Source organism: Rhineura floridana, chromosome 3 (genome assembly GCF_030035675.1).
Source record: "Rhineura floridana isolate rRhiFlo1 chromosome 3, rRhiFlo1.hap2, whole genome shotgun sequence".
In the NCBI taxonomy this organism is placed as follows: domain Eukaryota; kingdom Metazoa; phylum Chordata; class Lepidosauria; order Squamata; family Rhineuridae; genus Rhineura; species Rhineura floridana.
Genome location: NC_084482.1, coordinates 9,654,182 through 9,671,112, shown reverse-complemented (window position 1 = coordinate 9,671,112; position 16,931 = coordinate 9,654,182). Strand labels below are relative to the sequence as shown.

Sequence of the window (16,931 nt, the reverse complement as noted above, 5' to 3'; positions counted from 1 at the left end):
GGAACAGATACATTTTTATTGTGGAGATGTGTTTTAGTGTAGCAAGGAGAGAAGTGGGACAACAGAGGGCATCAGTACCAGGAGCTGCTGGAATTTATCTGCAGCCCCATATGGTGAACCACTCAAGTGCAGGTTGCAAGCCTCAGTGAAGAGCCTCCTTGACACTAGAGTGACTCCACCCATCCAGGCTGAGCACTGGATCCTTCTGGGCAGGAAGGAATATAAAGGACTTTCTGTTTAAGCTGAGCCTTGTGCCGTGACCCACGGTTTGGACTCCTCATCCTTAAGAGAAAAGGGCAGGGATGCCAGGGGACATCTTGGACTGGGAGGATGATTTAAAAGGCTGAATTGTCTGCCAAGGGCTCCAGCTCAAAGACTGTAGTGCAGGGATGGGGAACCTATGGTTGCCCTCCAGATGTTGTTGGACTCCTTCGGCCCCTGCCAACAGGGCCAATGATCAAGGATGATGGGAGCTGTAGTTCTAGTTACATCTGGAGGGCCACAGATTGACCATACCTCTGATAGTGGAACCCCAGCCTCCCCTGGAGTCAATGGCTTTTAAAACAGGCTGGGCCTCCTCTAAGAATAAAAACTCCCCTCATCAGGAGTGGGGCTAGCTGCCCAAAGGAAGCTGCAGTCCTGCTTAAGACTCAGTCTGGGTTTGCTGAATGCTGGAGCAACATTCAAGCCTGTCTTGTCTGGTTTCCAGTCTAGATTCTGGTTGGAGCTATCCAGGGTGCTCCTTGCTTTGCTTGTTTGTCTTTGGGAACTTGGCCTCTGCTTTGTCTGACTTCACTTATCTGAGCCTACCCTCTGCTTTGTTTGATTTTGCCCTACTGGAGCTTGATCTCTGCTTGACCTGACTCTGCTTACTGGATCCTGAGCTGGGACAATCTATGTCCCTGGAATTTGTGCCTAGCACATACCTCCATTCAGGGCCTCTGAGAGGAATTTCATCAGGGGGTACAAAGTTTCTTTTGGGCCCCTTCCCTTCTCCATTAGTCATTTATTTATTTATTATACTTGTATATCACCCCATAGCCGAAGCTCTCTGGGCGGTTTACAGTAACTAAAAACATTCTGTTTTTATCCACTACGGTTTTATGCCATGAGCTGTAGCCTGTAAGGTCAAAAAGGGTATGGAAGATGAGAGAGGAGTGGAGCGCTCTGTTAATTTTCTGCATTTAAGGCCTTATGCTCTTATACTCCCTCCACGATAAATATAAATAAATATAAATAAAATAAAAGAGGATCAGAGATAAGAAAGCACATTTGATTTGAACATCTTTGTTTATGCTACAATACAGATAAGAAGAAAGAATTCACACTGAAACAAGGTAGATAAACTTACTATTTACTTTAAAAAAGGAGCTTTCCTGGCCTTTTTTTGTGAAAAATTTCGAATCACAGCATGAAAATTAATTGTTCTGGCAATGTTTGAAGCAATACTTAGCCTGGCCAAATCCACAAGACGTTCCTGAGACATTGTAGACCTTAAATAATTCTTAATTAGCTTAAGTTTGCTAAATGACCTCTCTCCAGAAGCTACTGTTGCTGGAATTGTTAATAGTATTCTTAAGCTAACACAAACACTTGGAAACAGGCCACCAAGTCTGTACAGGCAGGCCCCGCTAATACGGCAGGTTTTGTTCCTGACCCCCGCTGTAAAGCGGAAATCGCCGTAAAGCGGAACCCCATTGAGTATAATGGGGCGCATCGCACAAAAATGATGCAAAAATGCTGCAAAATGCCGCAAAAGCGGCTTTAAAATGGGAAATGAAAGCTGCCACATTAGCAGAACGCTGGGAAGCGAAGTGCCGGGAAGCGGGGCCCTACTGTACTCTGTTAACAAGTTCAACAGATCTAATGGCTTTAACTGTGCATTTACAAAATTTGCTTTATGTACTGAGGGTAAATGTTGCATTTCTTTTCCAAAATCATCACCATTAAGGTCAGCAGGATATTGCTCTGATAAAGATAAAGCTTTTCTCTCCACATCACTTTCGGACATGGTGAGATATTTCCACAAGAAATCAAATTTTTCTGCCAACTGCTTAACAGCATTGAAGCGGAGAGTTAATCCTGCTATAACATTGTCTACCAAAACGTAAAACACACACTTTCTGAAGTAGGCCTCTTCTGGAGTATCATCTGTGTCATTCATTTCTTCCAAGTTAGCATCAGGCGTGCTGTCATCATACGGCCTTGCCCTCTTGCGCCTAACTCCATCACATCTACGGGAGAGTTTTATTTCTATATTTGGGTTTGACGCAACCAATTTGGCTTCATTCCACATGCATTTCCAGTTCTTTCGAAGTTTTGTCAGCTCTGTGAGGAGAGTTTCTATGTTTGCTACTTCAACATCCAGTGTGGCATCTCTAGCTTGGATGACCTTGTTGCAATATCTATGCCAGCTAATATTTTGTACCACACGGCTGACATTAACACACAGGCAAAAGATGTCACATATAATAAAACTCCATGGACTTCATTTCTTGTTTTGGCCGTCAAATTTAGTTCTAGGAGGTCTTCCAGTGCTAATTTAATGCCAGGCAAGTGAGCTGCAAAAGGCTTTACACATTCAACATGATCTGACCATCTTGTTTCAGACATACCATGAAGAGAACAACCAATACGGTTTTGTAGTAATTCCCACCGCTTAGCACTGGAACTGAACAGGTGGTACACAGTTTGAATTGTTCCGGAAAAGGTTATTGCTTCAGGTGTGCATTCAGCAGCATCATTTCCACATAAGTTGAGTGTGTGACAACCGCAAGGTGAAAAAATTGCTGTTGAGCATTGTTCTTGTATTTTTGCTTGTGCGCCGTTGTATTTTCCGGGCATATTTGTCCTATTATCGTAGCCTTGAGCTCTACAATCACTGAGAGAAACAGCATGTTCTTTCAATGTATCAGTTATCAACTGAGCAATTTCTTCCCCTCTTTTGTTGCTGCAGTCTGCAAACTTGAGAAATCTTTCTTGAATCTCATACTGCGTTTCTTTTAAAAGTACGTATCTCAAAAGAAAAGTTGTTTGTTCAATATGGGAAGAATCTGGTGTGGAATCTACTATTATTGCAAAGTACTTTGTAGATTGCCTCTCAAGCAAAATGTGTTGTTTCACAAGATTCAAGCATTCTGCAATAAATTCATTTTGTGAGTCAGGGGACAGATAATGAACTTGAAGCTGCTCACTCCTTTTCTGTGACTCCTCTACACTTAGCACATGTTCCTGAAGGATGGGGTCCCACCTGGAGAGCAGTTCAATGAGTCCTAAAAAGTTTCCATTGTTTGAATCACCAATTCGATGGGATGAACCAGTAAATGCTAGACCACGTTCTCCCAAGAAGAGTACAACATCGATGATGCGCTTTAAAAAGTTGTACCATTTCACAGCTTCAGTTTTGATTGACGCTTCTAAGATGATGTCAACTCCTGTCCCAGACAGCAGGCGCCTTTCTAGTTCTCGCCAAGCTAGGTAACATTCTCTGTGACTATTGCCTTTTTCATGTTTTGGGATCCTGTAGGAAAGTTTCCGCCACTTCCCATTAGAATCCCAGCCTTCAGCAGATACCAGTGCAGACTTAGATGCAGAAGTGCTAGTCTTGACTGTGCCAAAATAATCGACATGGAAAGCAATATAAAGCTTGTTTCTGTTGACTCCAGACAAGCCAGTCTCTTACATGTAGTTCTCCATTAGTGCTTTGAAATTTCAGTATGCTTTCTGGGAACACTTGATTGCAGGTGTCTTTTGGGAATGTTTTAGGCAGAAAGATGTGACCATTCGTAAGAAACTCGGTTGTGATACATCCAATGTCAAAGCCTACATTATGATTACTCCTCTCATCTTCCAAATTCACTTCCACATGCGTCTGTATGTCTGTTTCTTTCTGTTTTTCATTTTCTGCATCTGCCCCTTCATCAATATACTGTGCATGATTACCCAAATCAACTGCTCCTTGTTTGGGGATGAGGTTTCCAACAGTTTCTTCTTGCTCCAATTCTGTAGGTGAGTTCAATGAAAAAAATTTGAAGCCGCACTTAATCCAAATTGGAAGAGCGTTTGTTGACCCCTTTTTTCATTTTCCTCTCGTTCTTTCTTGTCTTTTCTTTTCTGGGCTCCTGATTTGTGAGAATACATTTTGGAGAGATGATTTTCTCATCGTGATAGGGTTTAAAGGTTCACAGTGCTTACCTTATATGAGCCCTCAAACCGCATTTTTCCTTTCATACTAAAGGGGAAGGGTTAATCTAGCTTCCTAATGACCACGCCCTCTTAAGGTCAAAGTATCTCTTCCTCTTGTTACCTTGGCCACCGAGCATGCTCAGTTTCTTCCAGGTAAGATGTACCCCCTGCACCCCCCTTTCATGGGCCCTGCCTCCATTGCCTTGGCTGGAACCACTTATTTGAGCATCAAGAGTTTCCTGAGTTCTGGTGTGTTCCTGCATCTGTGATTATTCTTTTGCAAGGGTGTAGTGGTCCAGGGTTGCAGGGGGTCATAGAATCATTACTTTTTTGGGAGCAGAGTCCCAGCCAGGTCCCTATGTATGAACCAATCAGCATGAAAGGGAAGCGTGTTAGCCACTGAGAAGAGTCCTTGTTCTTTTGTGCTGATTGGAGCCAATCAGAATGAAAGGAGGCGAGTCAACCACTGAGAGGACTCTTCCCAGTAGCTAACACAGCCTCTCCTTTCATGCTGATCGGCTCCTAGGGACATCTGTTGTAGTGGAGTGTGGACTAGTGAGATGACAGGGAGAGAAAGGGAGACAAGGAAAGGTGGGAAAGGGGGTATAGCTGTTAGGGGTGTCGTGTGACTATCACCAGTGCCAGATTTAGGCATAAGCTAAACAAGCTACAGCTTAGGGCCTCACAATCCGCAGGGGCCTCACCAAGTCTAAATCCAGCACTGACTATCACCATGCATTTCTGAATTTGCCACTACACTACTGTTCTTTTGTCCTGACTTGTGGTTTGCTGCTTTGGTCCTCGTTACTGACTTGTCCCATGGTTTCTTGGCTCATTCGGAGGGGGGCAGGACATGGCATTACTGGAGGCAGTTACTTGGCAAAAGTAAATACATGGGAAAGGCTGGGATTGCTTAGTGCAGGCACCACAATATAGCACTTGGAAAGTGGCCAGGTACAAACAACTAACCTATCATCACTATCCTGATTTATTTGCATGTACACTTTGTATATGAATGCATGTATGGTTATTTTTACAACCACTAGTACATGTGCACAGATTGCTTGAATGTGCAAACAACATGATGTCTGCATGACTAAGCCCGTTTATTGCCCATGGGACCTAATGGCTGCAGAAGTCTTGCCTCTAAAAATTGCAGGGAGTTTAAGGAGATAGCACACTGCCTTGATGCCTCACACTGTGTTGTTACTATGTGGCCTTGGAGGCCTCTGCCTTTTCTCTTGATGATCCCTTGGAGAACAAATTGCCTGTGGGAAGTGGTTGGTCTAATTTTGATCAAAAAAAGGTCTGAGCTGTCTTTTTTGGAGATTGGTAATTCACTTTCCTTTTTGGAGAATTCCATTTAGGATTCAGGTCTGGTGAAAAACTGGAAGCATGCTTCACTTTTAATCCCAAAAGGATCGGAAGGAGGTGTTCCAAAGAAAAGTTGCTCAGGCAAATTCCGGCACTTAATCTGTACCCCAGGTGTAATTGGATTGTTGCATTGAAAGTGATTGACCCCTGCTAACCTAGCACAGTTTGCCTGATGTGGATGCAGTTCAAATCCATTTCAACCTAGCATAGGGGGAGTTCTAATGTTAGGCCTCTGGGTTTTTCTCTTCGGAATATCAAATCTAGAGCTCCAGAAGCCCTGTAATGGTGACTACCAGAATGAGGATCCTACCTTTGCCCAAACGTCTCCCTGGATCTCTCCAGGGCCACCCTAAAGTTCTTAAATAGCCCAGCAAGTTGCAGCAGCCAATATATCCCACCCAGAGTTGGCAGTTCATCTGGCTTCTAGAACCTCAGCTGTGAGGTCGCCCTGTGATGTCATAGCCTGTGACTGCCCTTGAAGACTCAGGCACAGCCTCTCAGGGCTGGCCTAAGGTCCTTTTGCTGTCTGAAGCAGAGCACCAAATGGTGCCTCCACCATACCCAGGGCCAACACTTTAAAAAGTCTTGCTACACTATTCAGACACTAATTTCTGCTTTCATCTACCCTCCTAAATTCCACTGCCTAGTTGACCTTTCTGCATGATGAGGGCTGGCCTTGCAGTCTATAATCTCACCTTCACATGTACATGTAGAGTAAAAGCAGGGAGGGGGAATTGGACTGTGGCCCACTAGTTCTGCCCCTAATATCTGTGCATATTCTGGCACACCCGTATTGGAAGCCAGCTCCATATGTTCAGGGGGAGTGGGCTCTATGCATGGGCAGCTGTACATGTACAGAGCCTAGTGAATGTGCTGGATCAGGCCAATGAAAGTGCAGAGGTCAGGGGTGGAGCCAGGAGGCACAATCCTACCCACCTTGCATATAAATATAAGGGTGAGAATACACACTATCCCAGTTATCACTGCACCTGATGGAAGGCCAACATGGAGGTAACATGAGTGAAGTGTGGACCACAGCTGTGGTTGCATCCCTTTCTCTACGTCCACCCACCCAGCAAGCTGTGCACTCCCAGCAACATAATTCAGAAGTCACTTTGAAGTATCAGGGGCGGCTGGTTTGCTAAGTCCCTTGTGGGCATTCAAACACTGAGGGACATTTAGCATGAATGGAACCCTGTCCACGTGGTAGTGCTGCGAATGAGCAGATAAAATCCCAGAGGAGACAGCAGCAGCAAGAGAAAGTTGGATTAGGACAAGGCATCAAAAATGGGTAAAGAATGTAATGTTTAGTATAAAGCATACTCAAGGGAAGCCTGTCGACAAAGCAGTAATATACCCATCTATTTATATTTATAAAAGTATTTTATAAATATAAATGTATATAAAAGTATTATGGAGGACATGGCTATCAATGGCTACTAGCCATGATGGCTGTGCTCTGCCACCCTAGTCAGAGGCAGTATGTTTCTGAAAACCAGTTGCTGGAAGCCTCAGGAGGGGAGAGTGTTCTTGCACTCGGGTCCTGCTTGTGGGCTTCCCCCGGGCACCTGGTTGGCCACTGTGAGAACAGGATGCTGGACTAGATGGGCCACTGGCCTGATCCAGCAGGCTCTTCTTATGTTCTTATTAGTATACAATTCATCCAATATAATATGATTGTTTACAACAATATATATACTATAAAACATAAAACACCATAAAAACAGTAAAACGGTATCATTAAAATGACTGGCTAATCAAAAAATTTAAACAGGCCACTCTCCTATCTTAAAAAGACAGCAAACAATGGACATCATTTAGGAAGGTATAAAAGGATTGAGAGCTCCCCACTTCCTTTTCAGAATACACGTGAGAGTTTCTTGTTGTTGTTATGTGCCTTCAAGTTGATTCCGACTTATGGCGGCCCTATGAGTTTCTTGGGAACACCTATATTTCTGGCCAGCTCACTGGTTCTGCATGCTGAGTGCATGACAGCTGTCTTCTTCCTCCACTATTGGAGGCAGTATGCCTCTGAATACTGCTTGCTGGGAGTTCCAAACAGGGAGAGAACTGTTACACCCAGGTCCTGCTTTTGGACTTCCCAGTTGGCCACTGTGAGACAGGATGCTGGAGAAGATGGGCCATTGGCCTGATCCAGCAGGCCTCTTCTTCTGGGCAGGGCCAGTCCTACCATTAAGTTGAGTGAGGCAGGTGCCTGAGGCAGCAGATGCTGAGGGCTGGGGAGTGGACAGAGCTGTGTATCCCACACAGCCTGCCTTGCATCCCCTATGCTAGCCTGCTGCCCTCCAATGCAGTGGAGGACGCTGTCCCATCACCAGTGCTGACTTGAAGTCAGATTCAATGGCAAGTCTAGTCAGCCTTTGTACACAGAATGAGAGAGGCACCATCTTGTCCTTTGCTTTGGCTTTTGTGACCTGCATGAATAACATTGTTAGTTATTATGAAATATTTAAATATAGCCACAACAAATGTTCTTCAGACACATTGTTTTTAATCATGAATATGTCCAAATATATGTCTTACCATATATGGAGCGAGAAATGCCAGACGTCCAAGCTGGATTTAGAAAGGGAAGAGGCACCAGAGATCATATTGCAAACATATGTTGGATAATGGAACGGAGCAAGGAGTTTCAGAAGAAAATCACCCTGTGCTTTATAGATTACAGCAAAGCCTTTGATTGTGTAGATCATGAAAAACTATGGAATGCTTTAAAAGAAAGGGGGGTGCCACAGCATCTGATTGTCCTGATGTGCAACCGATACTCTGGACAAGAGGCTACTGTAAGGACAGAATATGGAGAAACCAACTGGTTTCCATCAGAAAAGTGTGAGACAGGGGTGTATTTTATCACCCTATCTGTTTAATCTGTACGCAGAACATATCATACGGAAAGCGGGATTGGACCAAGATGAAGGAGGTGTGAAAACTGGAGGAAGAAACATCAATAATTTAAGATATGCAGACAATACCATACTCTTAGCAGAAACCAGTAATGATTTGAAATGAATGCTGATGAAAGTTAAAGAGGAAAGCACAAAAGCAGGACTAAAGCTGAACGTCAAAAAGACTAAAGTAATGACAACAGAAGATTTATGTAACTTTACAGTTGACAATGAGGACATTGAACTTGTCAAGGATTATCAATACCTCAGCACAGTCATTAACCCAAATGGAGACAATAGTCAAGAAATCAAAAGAAAGCTAGGACTAGGTAGGGCAGCTGTGAGAGAACTAGTAAAGGTCCTCAAATGCAATGATGTATCATTGAACACCAAAGTCAGGATCATTCAGACCATGGTATTCCCGATCTCTATGTATGGATGTGAAAGTTGGACAGTGAAAAAGGCAGATAAGAGAAAAATCAACTCATTTGAAATGTGGTGTTGGAGGAGAGCTTTGCGCATACCATGGACTGCGAAAAAGACAAATAATTGGGTGTTAGAACAAATTAAACCAGAACTGTCACTAGAAACTAAAATGATGAAACTGAGGTTATCATACTTTGGACACATCATGAGAAGACATGATTCACTAGAAAAGACAATAATGCTGGGGAAAACAGCAGGGAGTAGAAAAAGAGGAAGGCCAAACAGGAGATGGATTGATTCCATAAAGGAAGCCACAGACCTGAACTTACAAGATCTGAACAGGGTGGTTCGTGACAGATGCTCTTGGAGGTCGCAGATTCATAGGGTTGCCATAAGTCGTAATCGACTTGAAGGCACATAACAACAACAACATGTCCCAGAGTGAGAGTTTAAGGTTCCCATTTTAAGAATCTTCCCATGCATTGTAGTCATTTTTAAAGTACGATGAACATACATGGGGATGGGGCAGGAGGCTTCACCCCATGCAGGTTCCCTACAGGCCTTCCAGTAAACATGCATCAATCTGGGGCAGAATCTGCCACTGCAGTGCAACTGCAACCCCTGGAAAGGACTACTTGTACTAAAATACCCCCCTCCCTATTCAAAATTGAAACAACACAACTGCATCCTTACTAGTTAGACTAGAGAAGGAGATTAGCAATTGGGACTCTTGAGTTTGTCTCCTAGCTGCAAGAGTGAGCTGGAGGCCATCAATTAGATTGATTCATTAAATCCAAAGGATCAACACTGTGGTCAAGACTTAACTATGGTTTGTAAAAGCTTATTGACATACAGCTCAATGGGAGGGCTAGAGAGTATTCTTGGCTGCCATTATCCCCATATACCTAGTGCCATGTCCTGAGGACACAACCTCTGCTCGACACGTACCATTCCCAATTAGTAATAATGAGGAAGACTGCCCAGTGGGACTTAGAGGAAGCCTTAGCAATCATAGGGGCCTAATCTCATTAACTGCAATCAAAGGGCAATCAGCAAAGCAGCCTAGTCGATTCACAATTTCAGAGGGCCTCAGCTCATCCTTCTACTAACATAGAAGAAACTTGGGGTGGGGAGGAGCCACACGGACTGTATAAAGAAGCATTGCACAAGAGCAGAAGCATCACCCTGCTGGATCAGACCATCTTCTATCCCACCATCACATTTCTGAAACAGCTCCCCCAGATGCTTCTGGAAGCTCCTGGCTGGGCGTGTAGGCAATGATCATCTTCTGTTGTTAGTCCTCAGCACCTGGTATTCAGATATAGAGAGTGACAGTTTCTCAACATGGAAGGGTGTCTAATAGTCAATCTCTCCTCCATTATGTTTTCTTATCCTTTTCCAGGCCACCACCACATCTTGTATCTTGTAGGCAAATCGTGCAGTGTGAAGATTTATTTCCTTCTTGTTGGTCCAGAACCTCCTGCCCCATCAGCTTCATTGGGCCATTTTCTGTGAGAAGAAGAATGTCCCTCTCTCCATCTTCTTCCTTTGCAATAGTAGTCAAAATGTTGAGGCTTCCTGGATCACCACAAGAGTCCTAGAATGTTAGAGCCACTAAAGGTTGGAACTCTGGTGATCTATGCCACACCCAGTGGACTCCTATCCTACAACCTCTGCACTACAGGTGACAGCATGGCATTTGCATGGCACGGAGCAGCCACAAGCAATGCCAGTGCTGTTATCTGTCTGTGTTATCCTCCATTACACTGCTGCTGTTTTTAAAAGGTCCAGATGCAGGGTGGGACAGTGCAGCAGAAACCTGCCCTATGGACGTGCTGGGTGACAATACCCACACTTTAGGCCTTTCCCACATCCAGCTGGCCAGCAGTGGTGGGCTGGAATGTTGGACTAGCTAGAGATTTCCCCTGCCTGCCCGACCTGTTTGCTACCTGCTTGCACCTTTGTCCTTCTGGATTTGCTCTTAAGCTCCACAATTGTATCACAAAGTCAACGGAGCAACAGGGAAAACCCAAAATGACAGGCAGTGGCCTGATGTGACCCCCACCTCACCCCTGTGTGTTAGGACATCAGGAAGAGCAGCTGTAGATCTGAGTGTTGAGATGCATTAGGAGAGCTGGAGGGGGCTGCAGAGCTTGCAAGTCAATCCCAAGGGGGCACTGGCCTATTGAGAGTTTTTCAAGGGCCTCTCTGTAGGCCAGTTGGTTCCTGCTGTTCAAGGGATTTGCCTGGACAATAGGGAGCCGTGATTGGTGGAACCTTATCCCAGGAGACAAAGTCAGGGCAGCCCACCACCCACAGAGGGCCCCCACAGCTCTATCAGGCAGGCACCAATTCAACATGCTCACAATGCAATTGGCATGCCTCAAGAAGTCAAGGTGCACATACCAATCCAAGAAAGTTTCAGAACACTAATAAACACACACACATGCAAGTGCACAACAGAGAACCGTAACAAAACAATACAACAACCCACACATCCTACACATCAGTCACCTAGACATGCAGATATACGCAGCCATTCAACAGAACATTCACAAAGCATCTATGCACATCTACAACCTTCATAAGGAACAAGTATGTTTTAACCTAACTCTGTTGAACAAATTCACATGCCAGGCTGCACACATACCAAGAGTTCCAGTATCCTTCCACCCCACATGCCTGCCCCCCTCCCCTTGATCTCCCTCCCTCCTGCTGGCCATCTCCATCATGGGAGGGTGAGCTGCAGGCCAAGAGGTGGGAGGCGGCTGGCAAAGCCACACCCTCTGCACATACACAAACATCGAGGAGGGGGGGAAAAGGCTGACGTCAGAACTGGCTTAAAAGTTTGGGGGGAAATGCAGCAGGGATCAAGGGAGATGGAGGGTGGACGAACAGGGAAGAGGAAGAGCGCAGGGTTCACTGACACATATCCAGAGACAGTCAGCTCCACAGCTGGTGAGTTGGAGAGCCTTGAAGTATAGGTGTAAGGAGGGGCACAGGGTGGACATCTAGACCAAAGAAGGGCTGGGTTCAAAAGAATAATCAGGTTGAGGAAAAAGGTCACCTATGGTGGGAAAAGCAATGGGTCAGGATGTGTTACTATACCAGGGGTTATGCAGTTGGGAAATTCAGAGCTAGCACATCAGTGATGTGTTCTCAGTTCTGAGGGGGACATGGAGGTTCTGTGGTTAGATCTCCACAAAAGCCTTCAGGAAACACTGGCATGACTTCCTTCTGAGGGCTGCTTTTCCCCCCTAACAACCAGAGTTAAGTAGAAATGGGGTGATCTTGCGTTTTGCTTGTGATTTCCTCCTCTATTTTTATATTATCTTCTTACACTTTTGTATACTCCAGAGCTGTATATCTAAATCTGAGTGCTCCTCCAGATGACCTGTTTATTTCATTCAGCATTCACCCTGATTTGTTTGCAGGAGGTTATATGCCAATGAGAACTCACCCGGATTTGTTTGCGGGGTGTTTATAAGGCTTCCCATTCATCATTTGTACATTCCACACTTTTCAATGCATCTCACTGTCATTTTCCTAATGGAAAAAAGTCAAATTCTTTCTTAAAGTGGGTATGCTGTGCTAGGGTGACAGAGCACTTTAATCCACTTTAGCTGCTCAAACCTAAATTTTCTGGTATGCACTTGAATTGCTTCCACAAAACACTGGTACTCTGGAGGCATGCTGAGATGGGGGTTTGGTAGAAGAGAATAACAGGAGAGCATATTTGGAAACTCTCTGTGGCTTTCAGACTCATCTTCTCTGTTCATTTCAAGGCTGAAAGCACCCTAGACTCCAGATCAAAGTGTTTCCATTAGCCACACCTGGAGGGAAAAGGGTTGATCTGCTGATCAGTTGCAAAATCTCTTTGAAGCTGAATTTTTAAAAACACAGACTCAAGCAGCTCCCACCAGGTTTTACAGTAAAAAGGGGCGGGTTTTCACTAGGGTTGTGTGCCCCCGTTTTCAGAATAGAGAAGTGGAGATGCTCTGGAACCAGCAGAACAATGAGTGTGTTTCTACCCCAAGACTAATCAGAAGCTTAATTCTGGTCTGAGACCAAATTCCATAAAACCACCAGCAGATGATGCCTCCTCCCCTCTTTGCATCCCCTCATCATTCACCTCAAATTTGTGATGGAAGTGGAGAGCAATCTGTGGCTGTGTACACACTCCTGCTTAATCTGCATCCAGTGAGCTCCCGCTGCTGGCTTGGGAAGCTGTGTACACACATAATACATGTATGGCCTGCCGTGAAATACTGGCTTTTAACCCGTTTTCCCCCCTCCTCAACCAGCGTCGGTCCAAATTGAGAAAATGAATGACCTAACTGTGTTTTAAGCCAGTAGTGTGTTTACTGGCTGGTGTTCTGGTTTCCTGGAAGGTCTTATCCCTACCATTGTGAGGCTGTAAAGACACTAGTTGCCGGATCAAAGCGTTTCCATTGGCCACACCCAGAAGGGGAATGGGTTTATCTGCTGATCAGTTGCAAAATCTCTCAGAAGTGAATTTTAAAAAAACATATTCAAGCAGGTCCCACCAGGTTTTACAGGAAAAAGGGACAGGGTTTGAGTAGAGTTGTGTGCCCTGGTTTTCAGAAGAGAGAGAAAGAGATGCACTGGAACTGGCAGAATAGTGAGTGTGTTTTTACCCTAAAAGAGAGGAGGGATGCCTAGTGAAGGAACCAGGATTTCTAGGTTCTGATCTAGGATCTCCTAGCTCTGACCTTGTTCAGTGTGATTTTGGGCCGGAGCTCTTTTAGGAGAGGAAATGTTGCCATAGTCTCCGCAAAAGCAGGAAAGTTGTCACAGGGAAAGAGCAAACTCATTTTCCATATGACATCCCCTAAATTGCCGGAGGATACTGCTGAGCAGTGGAAGATTGAAATAGGCCGGGGGGGGGGAATATAATCCCTTGGGGCAGCCTCTCCCCAAACACTGGGATGCAGGCCCATTAATGAGAAAGCTATTTGGCTCAGATCCCTGGGGGCTCAAGTTCCTCTATGCTGGGGTCCCAAATTAATTAGTTTTTCAGGTGAGTCTATTGTGTTCCCCTCGCTCTCACGATCTCAGGTTCTCCCAGGGTGTGGGGGCTGGAGAATCATGTTCCCCACGGTTAATCCTAGGGATTGCAAGAAGGAATTGGGGAAGAGAGGGGGGAAATGCTGTTACCATCATGATGCTTCATTATCGGTATGGGAGGAAAAGCTTCACAATACCTGATGCTGCCAGATGCTGCTTTTAAAAGTTATTTGGAACACTCACAAAAGATACAGGAGACCCTTTCTGAAGAAGAGATGGTTACAGCACTGCTTTGTAGCTACCAGGACAATATCCAAGTGGTTCCATGCAATAAAAGATCTGTTTGCTGGCAGCCACCAGCATCACATACCTGGATTGGCTCAAGCTATTAAGCTGCCCTGGGCAAAAATTCATTCTGCAGTGAGAAGCCCGCACTGTACGTGGGTGTGAGGAAGAAGGCTCTCTCAAATGAGTTCCTTCTTTCAGTGGTCATCCCAATCCCAGCTCCTTTCACCTGCTTGGTAAGGGCCAAACTGCATGTGACATGCAAACACATGTAAATGGAACTCCCAAGAGCCTTTTCAAAATGCAAATGAGCTTTTGGAGTGAATGATGGGGACCAAAGCATGCCTGCTTCTCTGTGCTGAAACCGACACCACAGGTGCTCCCACACGCATACACCCCCTTACAAGGTTCCAAAGTGCATGTTTTTCTCCCAGACACATTTGTGGAACTCTGTGTGTGGAGGGGGAAATGGCTTTGGGCAATTTGGAGTTCAAGCAGGAAAAAAACAGGTAATGGGGAAAGGATTAAGCATTCCATCCACTACCACAGCCATGCCTGCTTGCCATCTCCCACAGCCATTTTTCATGTTTTTAAATAATGGTTGTTGAGGCTCTGTTAACCATATTTGCATGTCATGTGGAGCGAGATCCCAAGTCAGCCTCCCCCACAACCTGATGCCCTCCAGATATTTTGGGCCACAACTCCCATCAGCTGTGGCTAGCACAAGTGCAGTCCAAAATATATGGAGGGCATCAGGTTGTGAGGAAGACTGCCCTAAGTGAACAGAGCAAGCAGAAAGTGGTATGTTTGGGGGATTATGGGAGGGTAGGATATATAGCTGCCTTGTCCCCAGACCCTATTGTCTTCAGCTTGGATGGCAGTCCCCACCCCCTGTCCACTATTAAGGATTTCCTTGCTTAGGAAACAGCCCTATCATTAGGCAGAGTGCAGCTAACATCTCAGACAGCTGATTTATAATTGTACTTACATGTTGTATTTTAATTTTTATGTACGCCGCCTAGAGTGGCAGTTAATTCGGCCAGATAGGCAGCTTAGAAATAAAATTTTATTATTATTATTATTATTGTTATTTGGGGTGTGCAGCAAATTGTTAGTTATTTCATTTATTATTACCACATTTTTACTGCCAGGGAGGGGGAGAGGTGCATGTGGGGTTTTATGCCACAGATGCCAAAAAAACTTAACTGGCATTGAGTACTATGTGGTGGTGGCTGGTGCCCATTGGGACTGCTGGTGCAGAACGAGCCCATGACAAGCGCAGCTAACTCATTCTAGTTTGTCCTGCTGAGTTCTGCAAGGGACAACACTGAGGCTAAGGAAGAGGAAGGTGACAGCCAAGGCCACCCCCCACCCTACGGACTGGTGGAAGTAAGAAGGCAGGCAGGTGGGGGTTGGCTGAGTGCAAAGACAGGTTGGTAGGACAATGTCCCATTCACCTTAATGGACCAGCCTCCACAGAAACAGAGGAAGCTGCCTTATACTGAGTCGGATTGTTGGTCTATTTAGCTCAGCATGGTCCACGCTGACTGGCAGAGGCACTCCAAGATTTCAGAATGGGTCTTTCCCAATCCTGTCTGGAATGCCAGAGATCAAAGCTAGGACCTTCTGCATGCAAAGTAGGTGCCCTACCACTGAGCTGTACCCCTTCCCCACATATACTGTGGGGAACGTATCTCACAGGTATAGTGCCATTTGCTGTTTTGTCTCAAGCAGCAAAATGTCTTGGGCTGCCCTTGTCCCTATCCCAACACCTCTCGAATTCTGCCACTTCAGGCAGCCGCCTGTGCTGCCTTTTGGCTTAGACAGGCTCTGAAGAATACCAAATCCATACTAATTTTCAAGCAAACTTACAAATCAAATACACAGAGAGTTAATATTCATAAAGTTTCCCCAGAATCCATTTCAGAGCTGGGCCAGCTCCAGGTATGAGGGGACCCTGGGCAAAGGGCCCCATTTGTGGGTTCCTCCTTCCATTGATGGGCACTCTCAGGCCACATTCACACCATGCATTTATTCCACTATTATTCCACTTGGAACAGTCATGGCTTCCCACAAAGAAGCCTCAGAAGTGTAGTTTGCGAAAGGTGCTGAGAGTTGTTAGGAAACCCCTATTCTCAGAGAGCTTCCCTTAGTGTTTTAACAATCAATCCTTTCCCCAAGGAACTCTGGGAATTGCAGGTTTGTAAGGCAAACGCGTCTGTCTCCTAACAACTCTCAGCACATTGCACTTTCCAGGATTCTTTGGAGGAAGCCACGACTGTCTCAACTCTCAAGTGGAATAATAGTGGAATAAATGTGCAGTGTGAATGCAGCCATAGGCATACCTAGCATGGCAGCAATGATCCCAATAGCAGCTTGGAGCTGCCATCTTAATTTCCCATAATGCCCCAGGATGCTTGATAAAATGTCACACCAGGGCACTGGGAGCCAGCTGCCTGATGTGGAGGGTCAGTGTGCTGGTGGGACCCGCTGGGGCACTGGGTCCCTCCCCAGCAGCTGCCCTAGGATACCAGGTGCTTACACAGGGCCTACTGAGGAGCCAAGAGAATAGCTTGGTGGTTCTTGTGGTCCAAAAAGGGAAGTCAGGCCCTGGCATGATGCAGCATATGCCACCCTAATGGACCAGCCCCATATGCACACTGCTGCTGCTTCAAGAGTCATGACCACAGCTAATGTGGCTTAACTGGGTGGTGGCTGCACTAAGCT

At 45.4% G+C, this 16,931-nt stretch overlaps 2 protein-coding genes across 2 annotated transcripts in view; one reads left to right on the top strand and one right to left on the bottom strand.

The window, feature by feature from the left end:
- The window catches only part of LOC133379310 (RNA-binding protein 3-like), a 158,988-nt gene that overhangs the window by 128,769 nt on the left and 13,288 nt on the right, over positions 1-16,931 (top strand). The gene's annotated exons all lie outside the window — the stretch shown is intronic.
- The window catches only part of LOC133382040 (sperm acrosome membrane-associated protein 3-like), a 49,939-nt gene that overhangs the window by 26,316 nt on the left and 6,692 nt on the right, over positions 1-16,931 (bottom strand). The window lies entirely within an intron of this gene.